Below are 11,255 nucleotides of genomic sequence, written 5' to 3' on the forward strand. Positions count from 1 at the left end.
TTTTTTTTTTTTTTTAATTCTGAAGCCAGACCGTCTTTCCTCACAGCTCCAGGGCTGCATCTCCGTGGGCACGCCAAGCTTCCCCTGGTTACCTGAGCTGCTGCGGCCATCTCCCGCCTGGGCTTCGCCATGGTGCACCCGATTCCGGAATCGTGCGTCTGCGCCCTGCGAAAGAAGGACCTGCTGGCGGAGCTCCGGCCAGGGTCTCCTCCCTCGCAGCTGGGCGAGGCGACTTGGAGGACAGGGTGAAGCTGCAGAAGACCTGGGGTGGGACGGCTAGAGAGGACGCCAAGGACTGGGGAAGGGGAAGTTAGGAATACCTTACATCCAATGCCCACCCGTGCTCCGCAGGGCAAGGGCAGCCGTCGCCTCGGCCGCGTGCACCCAGCTCAGGCTGTTCCCAGGGATTTAGTCTGGGGGGTCAACCCATGGCGAGATGTGGTGGCATTTTACCTCAGAGTGGAGCTGAAGATGGATAAACAAGGTATCTGATGTATCTGCCTGAGAAGGCAGAGCTGGAGAAAGGCGGAGTGAGGGAGCGCGTGAAAAGAAAGAGATGCCGAATGCCGGGTGATTGTCTGCCGCTTGCTGTGCATTCTCATTCTAGGGAGGATGGCGTAATTTATAACCCAGCACATGGATGGAGGAACTGTAAATTGCAGTCTGGATGTCCCCGACGCTGTCAACGAAGGAACTGATGGGCTAGGTGACTGTACCAGTGTCCCCAGAGAAAATCGCAGCCTCGCAGCATGGATTTAAATGCATGTGCATGCATGTAGAGACATGAAAAAAGGTTTCTGACCGTTTTACACAGGAAGTCTGTCACTTTGCTGGATCGGGCTTGATTGCAGCTTGTGTTTTCAGCTCCAGCTCAACACCCATTTCCTGACTAGTGAGACAGCATGGCCAAAGCAGCTGCATGCAGAATTTTCTTTTTACTGTGAAAGCAAGCCCCCTCTGTTTTAACTCCTTCCAGTTCTGAATGCTCTGTGCTTTGCTAGGACCGATTGTGGGGTTTTGTTTTCTTCTTCTACAAATCCCTGTAAACACAGCTGTATTCAGTAATGGCAAAAAATTCTATCCTGTAAATAGAAATCTGATCAATTTAATCAAAATAAATGTATCCCAGATGACTTTGAGACCAGCTGGCTACCACAGGCTTCAGATGCTAAATGCTCAGTGGAGATGAATACAGTGTTATATTTACATGTTTCAGAATGCCGGGATCAGCCTATAATTTGCAAAAAGAAATTATTTTCCAAGGAGGAGAGGTGGTCCTACCAGCTCACAGCGAAGATGGTTAGATACAGGTGTAAATGCTCTTCATGTGATTTGGAGATTTGCAGTGTTGCATTTCAAAAGGCATGTGCCATGAGGCAGAGTATGGCGGTTGTCAGTATGGAGAATGCTCGCTTCTAACTTGCTGTTATGGAGAGCTGAATGCCCTCCGAGTAGCTTCTAGTGAGGTTGAGGGCCGGCACTTGAGGCTTGTTGTAGATTCACATGTGAGGACTGGGGTTCTCCAACCCCAGCTCAGTGGAGTCAGCTCAACCCTGGGGGTGAGGAGCTTTCCCAGTTGTCATGGGGAGCTCTTCTGGGACGCCTCTCTGGCCCTTCCACTGTTTGTTACTAATTCTACAAAGGCAGCTCTGTGTGTTGGATTATGTTTGGCCAGCTGTTGATGCATTCCTGCGGGTGGGGCTGGGTGAGGATCTTATTACTGTACTTTCAAACTGTAGGTCTGTGTGCAGGGATAGTACAGAAGGAAAGGAAAAGCAGCAAGTTACAGAATCTGATCATTCTTACTTCTTTCTCCAGATAGTCCTAGAGTGAATCCAGAAAGGCTTTAAAGTGAAGAGAGGAAAGAGAGAGTAAGTGATTGGGGATGGGTGGCATGAGGAGAAGAGAATGAAACAGAGCAAGCGCACAAGAAAAAAACAGCCTTAGAACTTCAAAGCTGCATAGACAAGCAGAATGTCACCAGCTTGTAATTAGCGGTTCATGGTTGCGTCAGTGACTGTATCTATCCAAGAATAACTATGTGATGTGTGCCACAAAGTGAAGAAGATAGTCATAACTAAGTTATCAAACCCAGTTCAAACAAGGGCAAATGGATTAAGAAATTTTCTGTTTGTAAATCAAATAGTGATGGATTCCACAAATAAGACTTACTGAATTCTGTATAATTGAAAGCTGAATTATCAATTTATCAGGGGAGATATGTTCATTAAATGAAACTGTGAACGCTTAAACATGCAAAGTAATCATGTGAGAAAATATCAATGCAAGCTCTATCAATACAAGATGTTTTACTAAATAGCCAAAAATGGCAGTGCCGGTCTCCTATCTCTGTATCCACACATAATTTTGTTTGTTTTTGTGCATTTCAATAGAGAGAAGTCAAAAGTGACATTCAAGTAAATAGGGTAAATTAAATCCTAAAATTCCCACTTTCGAATTTAAAAAACAACTAAGGAGTTTTGATTTATGGTGATCTCCCGAGTTTAAACCTTGAAGGAGGTTTTGTTGTCTTGAAGCCAAGCAGCAGCTTGTCAGTAAACGTTATGGGAAGTCAGCGTACCAGAATTGTTGAGGTTTGAAGGCCACGTTCACTTCCCTCCCTTGTCTCTTGTGCTTGGAGATTTGGGTGCTCCTGAAGCCTCCACAAAGAGACGGTGGGAGGAGCTGATTGGTCCGTAGGCTTAGAATGTTTACTCTTATTTGTTTTCAGTGCTCTTCCACGACATTCATTTTCTATTTGTATTTGTGTTCATGCCGCACAATTACTCCTGACCCGCTTTGTTTCTCTGCCCAAAGAGAAGTCAATTTTAGTTCAGCTCTGTGTGTTTAGCTTGCTGGGTAATATGTGCATATGTATTGCATTACCCATGTATGCATTTTTTCTTTTTTTAAAATGTGGATCAGGGAAAATTGTAGCATGGAAAGCTGCATATATTAAATCAATAGCTTTTTGAATCACATGTAATATAATTTAAATATACTCACTTTGAGGTTGCCAAAACTGACGTTGTCTGAGCCCGTTTAATTTACATCTTCGATTTAGTCAAGAAGCGGAACCTGCCAGATCAGAATAGTGTATTCTGTGCACCCAACAGGGTGGAAGACATTATTTTGTTTGTGTTAGTTCAAACAGCTGGTCATTAATGCAGTCCCCATTTCTAGAGTGAAGTGCTGCTGGACATGAATGCCTGCCTGATTAATGCTGCCCCTCCGAGGGTCCTTCACCCAGCAGTCATGCTCGCAGCAGAATAATGTAGCATGATGTGATTGCACTCTAACAGGATAGTATGTCATTGTGTCACCAAGCAATTGAGGTTATTATGGGGCAGGGCAGACAGACGGGACAGTGGGGTTACTAGACCGTAGCATTTTTAGAAATACAGGCCTGACCTACTTAGAGTTATTCTCTCTGGCTGGCAGCTGCATGGTACATAAAGTCTCCTGATAGGCTGAGGCTGTTGCTAGGGGGAATTAGCATGAATTTTTCCACACACAGACTCAGTGGCTGAATGATAAAAGCTGACTGGAATTAAAGAGATTTGGTTTAGTATTATACAGATTTATCTGCCTCCTTTTCTTTCTCAAGTGCAGAGAAAGAGTGCAAAACACAGATTTTGTTTCCATTTGTTCTTTGACCTTCTTGTTCCTCCCCGTCCCCTCAAGATGCATGAGGGGAGGAGAGTGGGGCAGTTATGAAATTTTGGTTAATCTCTCACTGTTGGGGGTCATTGAAATGATGTTGCAAATTGCAAGATATTTAAGCTTAAAAACTGTTGGGAATGACTAACAGAAGGTTAGATTATTTTTCCTCTTGTGTGCACTAAGCTGTTTTGAAGTTGGGCATGCATCCTTCATGCACTGTATATTTAAACTCTCTTTCCCTTTTGGGCTTGAACAAAACATTTATATAAATTCTTTTCTATCCAAACAGATTGAAGCTTGCAATCTCTGGCTTGTTTAAAATAAGGTGGTCAGGATTCCAGATTTAGACAGGAAAAAAATATATATATATACCATTTTTGTTATTACAAAATATAATTTTCTGGGCTATTGTGGGTTTGACTCTCTTTTCAAAAACCAGCCTGATGTGGATGCTTATGGATGAAACTTAACTGCTCCTACCCTACCCTGTTGGCTTCACAATGTATAGGAAAACATAGGTTTTTCTCCAGAAGAAAATCTGCCTGCAGAATATATCTGGAGGTTGTTTTCCTTGTTGCTGACATCTGCACTGCATATAGACAACTCACATAATCAATTTTATAAGATGACCCATTTTTTTCCTTCTCGTGGATCTCCAAGTGTCTGTGGCTTTTAATAGATCTTTTCTAGAGGAGGAGTTTTGATAGATCTTTTTAAGGTAATCTGAAAAGCTATCAGAAGAAAAATTAAAGCAACACATATTCAAGAATACTTTAATTTTTCTTGTTCTTAATTATATGCTCTCTATACTTAAACTGCAATTTCTTTCTGTTACCTTTCATTGCTGAAAGTAGTGATTATCTTTGCCTTTTAGATTTGAAATTAATTTTTGTGAGAACACCCTGGGATATCACAAGTAAACAAGAAGCTGGGCCACATAAAGGAAAGGAATAACAGAGATTCTTGTAAACTTGTCACATTAGATTTTTTTTTTTTTTTCTTTGACCACATGAAAAAGGCAAGAGAAAATTTAGGTGTAGCTTTTTCTTTTCATTTAGATTTTTTAAAATATTTAGAACTATTTAGATACATAATGCTTTTAAACAGTGATTTCTACTTATATCAGAGAATACAGTCAAAACAAAATAAAACAAATCTTCTAATGGTGTCAGAGCCAAGAAATCTATCAATCATATGTATATTTTTTAAATCCAGCAGTGTTTACATTGCAGCATATAAATCTTATCAAGCTAAAATAGAGTATATTTTCTGATGTAATTGATAGATCATACCCCCACTAGCTTTGAAAGTCCCCATGTAAACATTTATTGTAAAGGTTTGCAACTACACTAGCAATCTTTCTTAATTGAATAAAATGTCAATTTATATTTGTTGAATAAAAGATTACCTTAGTGTACTGCTCCTTCCAAAATGAAGCAATTTCTTTGTTGTTTTAATAAGTGAACATTTTTTGGTTTTCTTTTGCAGTATTTATTTTGCTTAGGTCAATGGACAATTATTTAAATATTTAAATGCAAATATATGGAAATAAAATATCACTTTAAAATCACTTAAGAAAGGAAAAGTGTCAACATGCTTTTATTAACACTCTTTAATAAACATATGGCTAATTTATATGTAAAGCACAGCCTGTTTCCAGGTACCCAGTCAAATCAAATGTTTATTGTTTGATGAAAAATAAATTGATCACATTATAATAGTTAAATATAAGTCTTATTTGGTTGTTTAGGTTGCTAAGAATTTCCCATTGTTTTTATCCATTACCAGGGAGGTAAGTATTCAATAAGTCAAAAAGAAAAACAAAGCAAGCATATTTTAAAATGCCATTTATGCTGACTTAGCTAAGCTTAAGCTTATACTTAAGCTTGAGTCCTAGATACTCACTTAGACAATATATGTCATAGTATTTGTTTCATCCTTTGCCATTCATTAAAACACCAAAGGAGCAATCATCCTCACTCATTGCATCAATCATTTATTTATTAGGTATTTATTTTCTGCTCACACATGAGGCTAACTTCTCTAGTTATAAGGTTCAACATAGACCAATGAGGTTCTGGTGGGATTCGTGGGTAAACAAAAAAGGGAATATAAGCAGTTGATTGTTGTGGGCCACCGAGCGCAGGTGACTCTTGTGTTGGATAGTTTCCCTGACTGTGTTCTGTCTGACACCTAATGTTACTTAGTCCTTACAACTTTGGGGAAGAGCTGGTGCCCTTATTATCAGATGCTTGGAGATGATCAGCTCTCCTGATGTCACAGAGAAGCTACATCTCTTCCAAACCGTCTCAACACTTTTATAATATTTAAAGATCTATCAATAAGTCAGAAGGTGCCTTTTGTGAAGTCGTAAAAGCATAATGTAACCCAGTGATTTTTGACATCGCTGTTAAAATGGGTAATAGTATCTCAACCAGAATACCTGAAGCGCCCGAACTGTATACTGCCTGAGACCTTATCTGATTCCCTCAGCCTGATGCCTCCAGGGTTTCGTTTTTACCAGGCTCCTGTCTTATTGGAACAGTCATCACTTGGTGGTATTCTTTAGTCTGTTTCCCCACGAGTCTTTAACCCATTCTTCATCTATGTGCCAGGGACACAGAAGATGTTTCACAGACATTAGTTGATTAACAAATGAATGAATGAGTGAATTGATGAGTATCCAGAAGACAGATGTTAGAGAAGAATAATGAAGTCTTCTATCTGTGAATGTATCAATGGCATAGGGCAGGGATCAACAAAGTTTTTCTATAAAGGGCCAGATAGTAAATACTTCAGGCTTTGTGGACTGTATGGTTTCTATAGCAACTACTGAACTTGGCTGGTGTAGCTAAAAAGCAGCCATAGACAATAGTAAATGAGTGAGTATGGCTGTGTTCCAATCAAACTTTGTTTACAAAAAGAGGCAAGGGACTGGATCTTGCCTGTAGGTTGTAGACCCCAAGTATAATCATTACCTTTGATATTTTGAGGGTGTGATTTACACCTATAGGTTTACTGAAGATAAGTGTATTAAAAAAGGAGGAAGATTTCAAACAATTCAATAAAAATTAAGAAAAAGTGTTGGATAAATATTATTTGTGATGAGAACTCAGTGCTAATCAACCACATTTTCTTCTCTCACTGATGACACAGATGGAACAATGTATTTTAAAACTCAAAGATGAAAGCAAGGATTGTTACTCTTTCTTAAAAATATAATGGTATTTTATTGCTCAATATGTAAAAAGGAAGAATGGAGAATTTTTACCTTCAGAATTATTTTTTTTAGTGTTGGTTGCCCAGTGGTAAAGAGGAAGTCCAACCTCTTTTGTTTGAAGAAGGGCACAAAATGTAAAACGTGTGAAATGGCAACTCTGGAAACACGGCCACTGTGCCTCACGTTATCTTTTCCATATTATTTTAAACAGTGTAAATACTGTGCTATTGCAATAAACTAAGTCAGATCTTTCCTTTGTCCTGTCTCTCCAGTCCCTTCTGTAACTGTAGTAATTAATCTGCAACTGTAGAGGTTCTGGACCAACCCTTTTCCTCCTTTCTCTCGCTCTACTTCAGCCCTTTCCTTGCCTTTCTCCTTTGTTGTAGGGCAGCTGGTGTTGGCCTTATATGTTGGTGAATGGTGTTGGAGGCAGTAAACCAGAACGGATCGTGCTCTAAAAACCATGGGCCTGGGAATTAGGCAACCTTGTGTGTACATCTCACTCCTGTATCCACCAGCTGTGGGACTGGGGATACTTCAGTGAACTTCCCTAAACTTGAACTTCCTCATTCATAAACTAAGGGTGATGATAATACTTACTGTGCAGAGGCTTTGTGAGGGTGAGTTGAGATTATGAACATAAAGCCCTCCTAGAACTTTCTAAATGTGCAGCATAATTTCACTGTGGTGCTGTGACTCCTACTACCACTCTTGTTTTTATAATTGGGAGTTGTCCTGCCATCAAAGAAGTGTGCATTAGGCTTTGAGATCTTGGTGGCATCCTTAGGGGGTAATTCTCCTTAATGAGAGGCATCGCCAAGAGCATTTATTTTGGGGAGTCGGGTATCAGAAGTCCTGAAGCCAAGAGCAGAGCAGATAGAGGAACTTAGAATAAGTCTTGAGGTATCCAGTATATTTCAAGGAATTGTGTTCTTGCTGTTTCACCTCTAATTTTGTTGTTGTCGTTGTTGGCTTGGTGTGTTTTAGCATATTCTTTTAGGATTGTCCTAGAGACACAGTTTGTTTCTTGTCTGTTTTTAGAGTAAGACCAAAGACGGAGAGAGCAAAAAGGACTGCCCCTCTACCCTAAGGCCGTGATTTCCTTATTTTAAAACTGTACTCCAGGCTGATTTCTCCAGAAAATTTGTCCTGATTAACTGACTTGGGAGCAACACATGCTCACAAACATTCGTCAGTCTTCAGCTGACTTTGTGTCCAATGATTTTTTTAAAGCACATTTGTTCATCATCACCTGACTAACTTTTCTATCACTTCCAGGCCTCTTATGTTCCCCCTGAAGTTTTATGGCCCCAAAATGTGGCCGAGGTTGTCCTCTTATGTAAGTGCCTGTGAGTTCACAAAGCAAAGCACTTACTAAACTGTTATTTTTGCTTTTTACCTCTCTAATCACCTCCATTAGACTGCAGATACCAAAGGGCTTACCTTAATGTGATATTCCCAGCAACTAGAAGAGCCGTAGGCACATTCCAAGTGCTCAATAGATATTTGTATAGGAAATGACTGTCAGAGGCATTTTCATTCTGCATATTCTAATAACTTATATTAAATAAGTCACTTGGAATATTGCTGAACTATTAGTAGTAACTACTACTACTAAATTGATGGTGAAATTAATGAGTTAATCTCTCCCAGTATTTGTAGAATATCACTTAAAAATAAAGGGTTCTATCCACACAGTTTTGGAATTAGTAAATGAGAAAATACATATACTATTGTGACTCCTTCTCAGACTGGACCCAACTAATTATACGTTTTTGTTTAAACAGCATGCAGCATAGAGATGAAGAACAGAAACAATTTTTTTTTTAAAGCAGCAAGGATAAGAATTATTCCAAAGCAAGAATGATCATTCTTCTTCTGTGGAGATTTCATAAAACATGTATCTTATTCTGTGAGTGAGACATGTTCTTAGTTCTAACAAACCATTGAGAAGCTTATTAAATGAAAGGTGTTCAGGAATCATCAATTGAACATGATGTTTGATATTTTAGCTTGTCTTTATATTTTTCTTAATAAAAAAAATCCTTTAGTTCTCTAACAGAAATGTTAGAAAAATGTTACTTTGATGCTTTTAAGGACCCTTTCCTAACCCACAAGGCTGAAGTATATTAATAACAGAGAGGTGTAAGGCAGGAGGGGTGGGGGTGTAATTGAACGTGTCTGGTCTTCCTGGGGTTTTTTCCTTGTGGCTGCTAGTGGTTACAAATGGCCACGTACCCCAGGGGAAGTGAATGCAACAGCATGGGAGTGAGAGCGTTTTTGTGTTCTCTGCCAATTATTAGGTGTGATTGAATATTTTGAAAGAAGCCAGTACATACAAATGGACATTTGGCTAGTGCCCGATAGAAGTGATTTTTTTTTCCGCCTGTTTTCTTTTCAAATGTGTTTGATATTCTGACTTCAGACTCCGCCTACCCCTCTTGTTATCAGAGGTAGACATCAGTCTCACAAAGGACACTTGACAGATATGGGGTGGACGACATTGGGTTTACAATGTTTTTCCTTCTCTAGCTACCATATGTCTGTGTTTTCCCTTGTTCCATAGGGAAGCCTTTGCTTCATCTTTTCTTTCCAGGACTCTAGTAATCAAAGTCCATACCACAGAGGCTCTTGGATTTAGGTTTTTAGTTGTAAGAATGAGGAATGCCAATATTGTTTCCCAAGAATGACCACTGATAATTTTATGGTATTTTCAGAATGAAAGGCATAACAGAATTTGTAATTGTTGTAATTTTAAGGAAATCTCTTTATACTCCTTTATTGGAAGAAATCTTCCGTCGAATTTTGCATTTCACACTTTTAACGGAAAACACAATAGTAGTAGGAGCGCTATTTGGTGATCATTAATCTTCACTAGGATTTGAGAACTCTTAATTAAAGAATTACGGAAGGCCTGGGAATTTTTTGGCAACACATATAAATATCAAAAGAGTCTTCTAGCAAAATATGAATCACGTAGAGCCAATTCAGATAATGGCCAGCAAACAGAATTTGAACATTGCATCCCTCCTTTTGATCAATTCTCCATGTTGCTAATTGTTAGAAATCAGGGGTAGAGGGCTTGTCTTCATTCTGGAGTCCTGTTTAGAGTTTTGAGGAATCACTTTAGCATAAAGGATGGCACTGTATTGTCAGGAATTTGTATTTCCAGGATTCTCTTTAGAATCAATGTGCCAATTTTTGCCTTCTTAGTCACGTGTACAGTAGCAAGGTAAACATGGATTATGGTCTATATGTTTGTACAGCTGCTTTTGGGGGGATCAGTTTTTAATTATTAGAAGGATGACATGACGTATCATATACTCAGGACTTAAAGGAGCATTTAGTTTAATTTTCTTTAGATCTATCCATCAAACTATAAGATCCATGGGGACAAATCTGTCAGTTTAGCTCATCATTCTACGATGCCTGGCCCAGCAAAAATGCCATGTATACATCTATTGAATGAATTGGAAGTAAGTGTGAGTAGTGTTAAGATATTTTAAACCAAAATTTTCAATATAAACCAGTAGCTTTCTGTTCAAAATGTAAAAATAAAAAATGTCTATCCATGCAATATAGTTTTATTATGAACTTCTCACTTTTATTTGTGTGAAATACAATTTTCTGAAGAGAAGTATAATTTTAACTATGCTATTGCTTTTTATTATGCTTATTGTTGTAGGATGGTTGCTTATAGAGAAACACTGTTATGGTAGTGATTACTTGAGATTTAACATTTTTCTTCTTTATAAAATCATTCAGTATTTTTTGATTAATTTTTAGAAGTATCCATAAAGAGAGCAGGTGGCACCATTTTTTCCCCTCTGAGTAGAAGACTGACTTAGAAAGGTTATTATGATATAATCATTTGTCTAGCAGGAATTAGAATAAGTATCTTAGAATGGAAGGGACCTTATAAATAATCTAATCCTCCCACTGCCAGTCATTTTGCAGATAAGGAGATTGGGTCAGGGAGCGGTTAAGAGATTTGCCCAAGGTCACACAGCTAGTTTTCATCAGAGCTAGAACTACAGCTCACTTTTTTTTCTTGATTCCAATGTTCTGCCCTGCTATATCTTAGGCCTCATTTCTGTAGTTCAGAAGTGGTCTACATTTCTTATATTTTAGAAGTTATTTGAGCTTGTTCATCACCTAAGAAATGTATCACTGAGAGCTTGCATAGGGAAAATACGAGGAAATACTAATGCCATGCCATAGAAAGTAGCCATAGAAATACTAATGCCATGCCATAGAAAGTACATACATATACAGTAACTTTGGGAGGCCGAGACGGGCGGATCACGAGGTCAGGAGATCGAGACCATCCTGGCTAACACGGTGAAACCCCGTCTCTACTAAAATATACAAA

At 38.9% G+C, this 11,255-nt stretch overlaps 2 long non-coding RNA genes across 2 annotated transcripts in view; one reads left to right on the plus strand and one right to left on the minus strand.

Annotated features, from left to right (window-relative positions):
- The window catches only part of LOC105526697, a 12,461-nt gene extending 11,544 nt beyond the window's left edge, over positions 1 to 917 (minus strand). The window contains exons 1-2 of the long non-coding RNA XR_001004128.1: positions 454 to 917; positions 93 to 165 (exon numbers count right to left, since the gene is read on the minus strand). This is a non-coding gene — a long non-coding RNA (uncharacterized LOC105526697). The remainder of the gene's footprint in view (positions 1 to 92; positions 166 to 453) is intronic.
- Positions 36 to 11,255, plus strand: part of LOC105526696 — a 37,150-nt gene continuing 25,930 nt past the window's right edge. Inside the window, exon 1 of the long non-coding RNA XR_001004127.1 lies at positions 36 to 706. This is a non-coding gene — a long non-coding RNA (uncharacterized LOC105526696). The remainder of the gene's footprint in view (positions 707 to 11,255) is intronic.

The sequence above is a fragment of the Colobus angolensis genome, unplaced genomic scaffold, assembly GCF_000951035.1.
Source record: "Colobus angolensis palliatus isolate OR3802 unplaced genomic scaffold, Cang.pa_1.0 Scaffold6, whole genome shotgun sequence".
Taxonomy (NCBI): Eukaryota; Metazoa; Chordata; class Mammalia; order Primates; family Cercopithecidae; genus Colobus; species Colobus angolensis.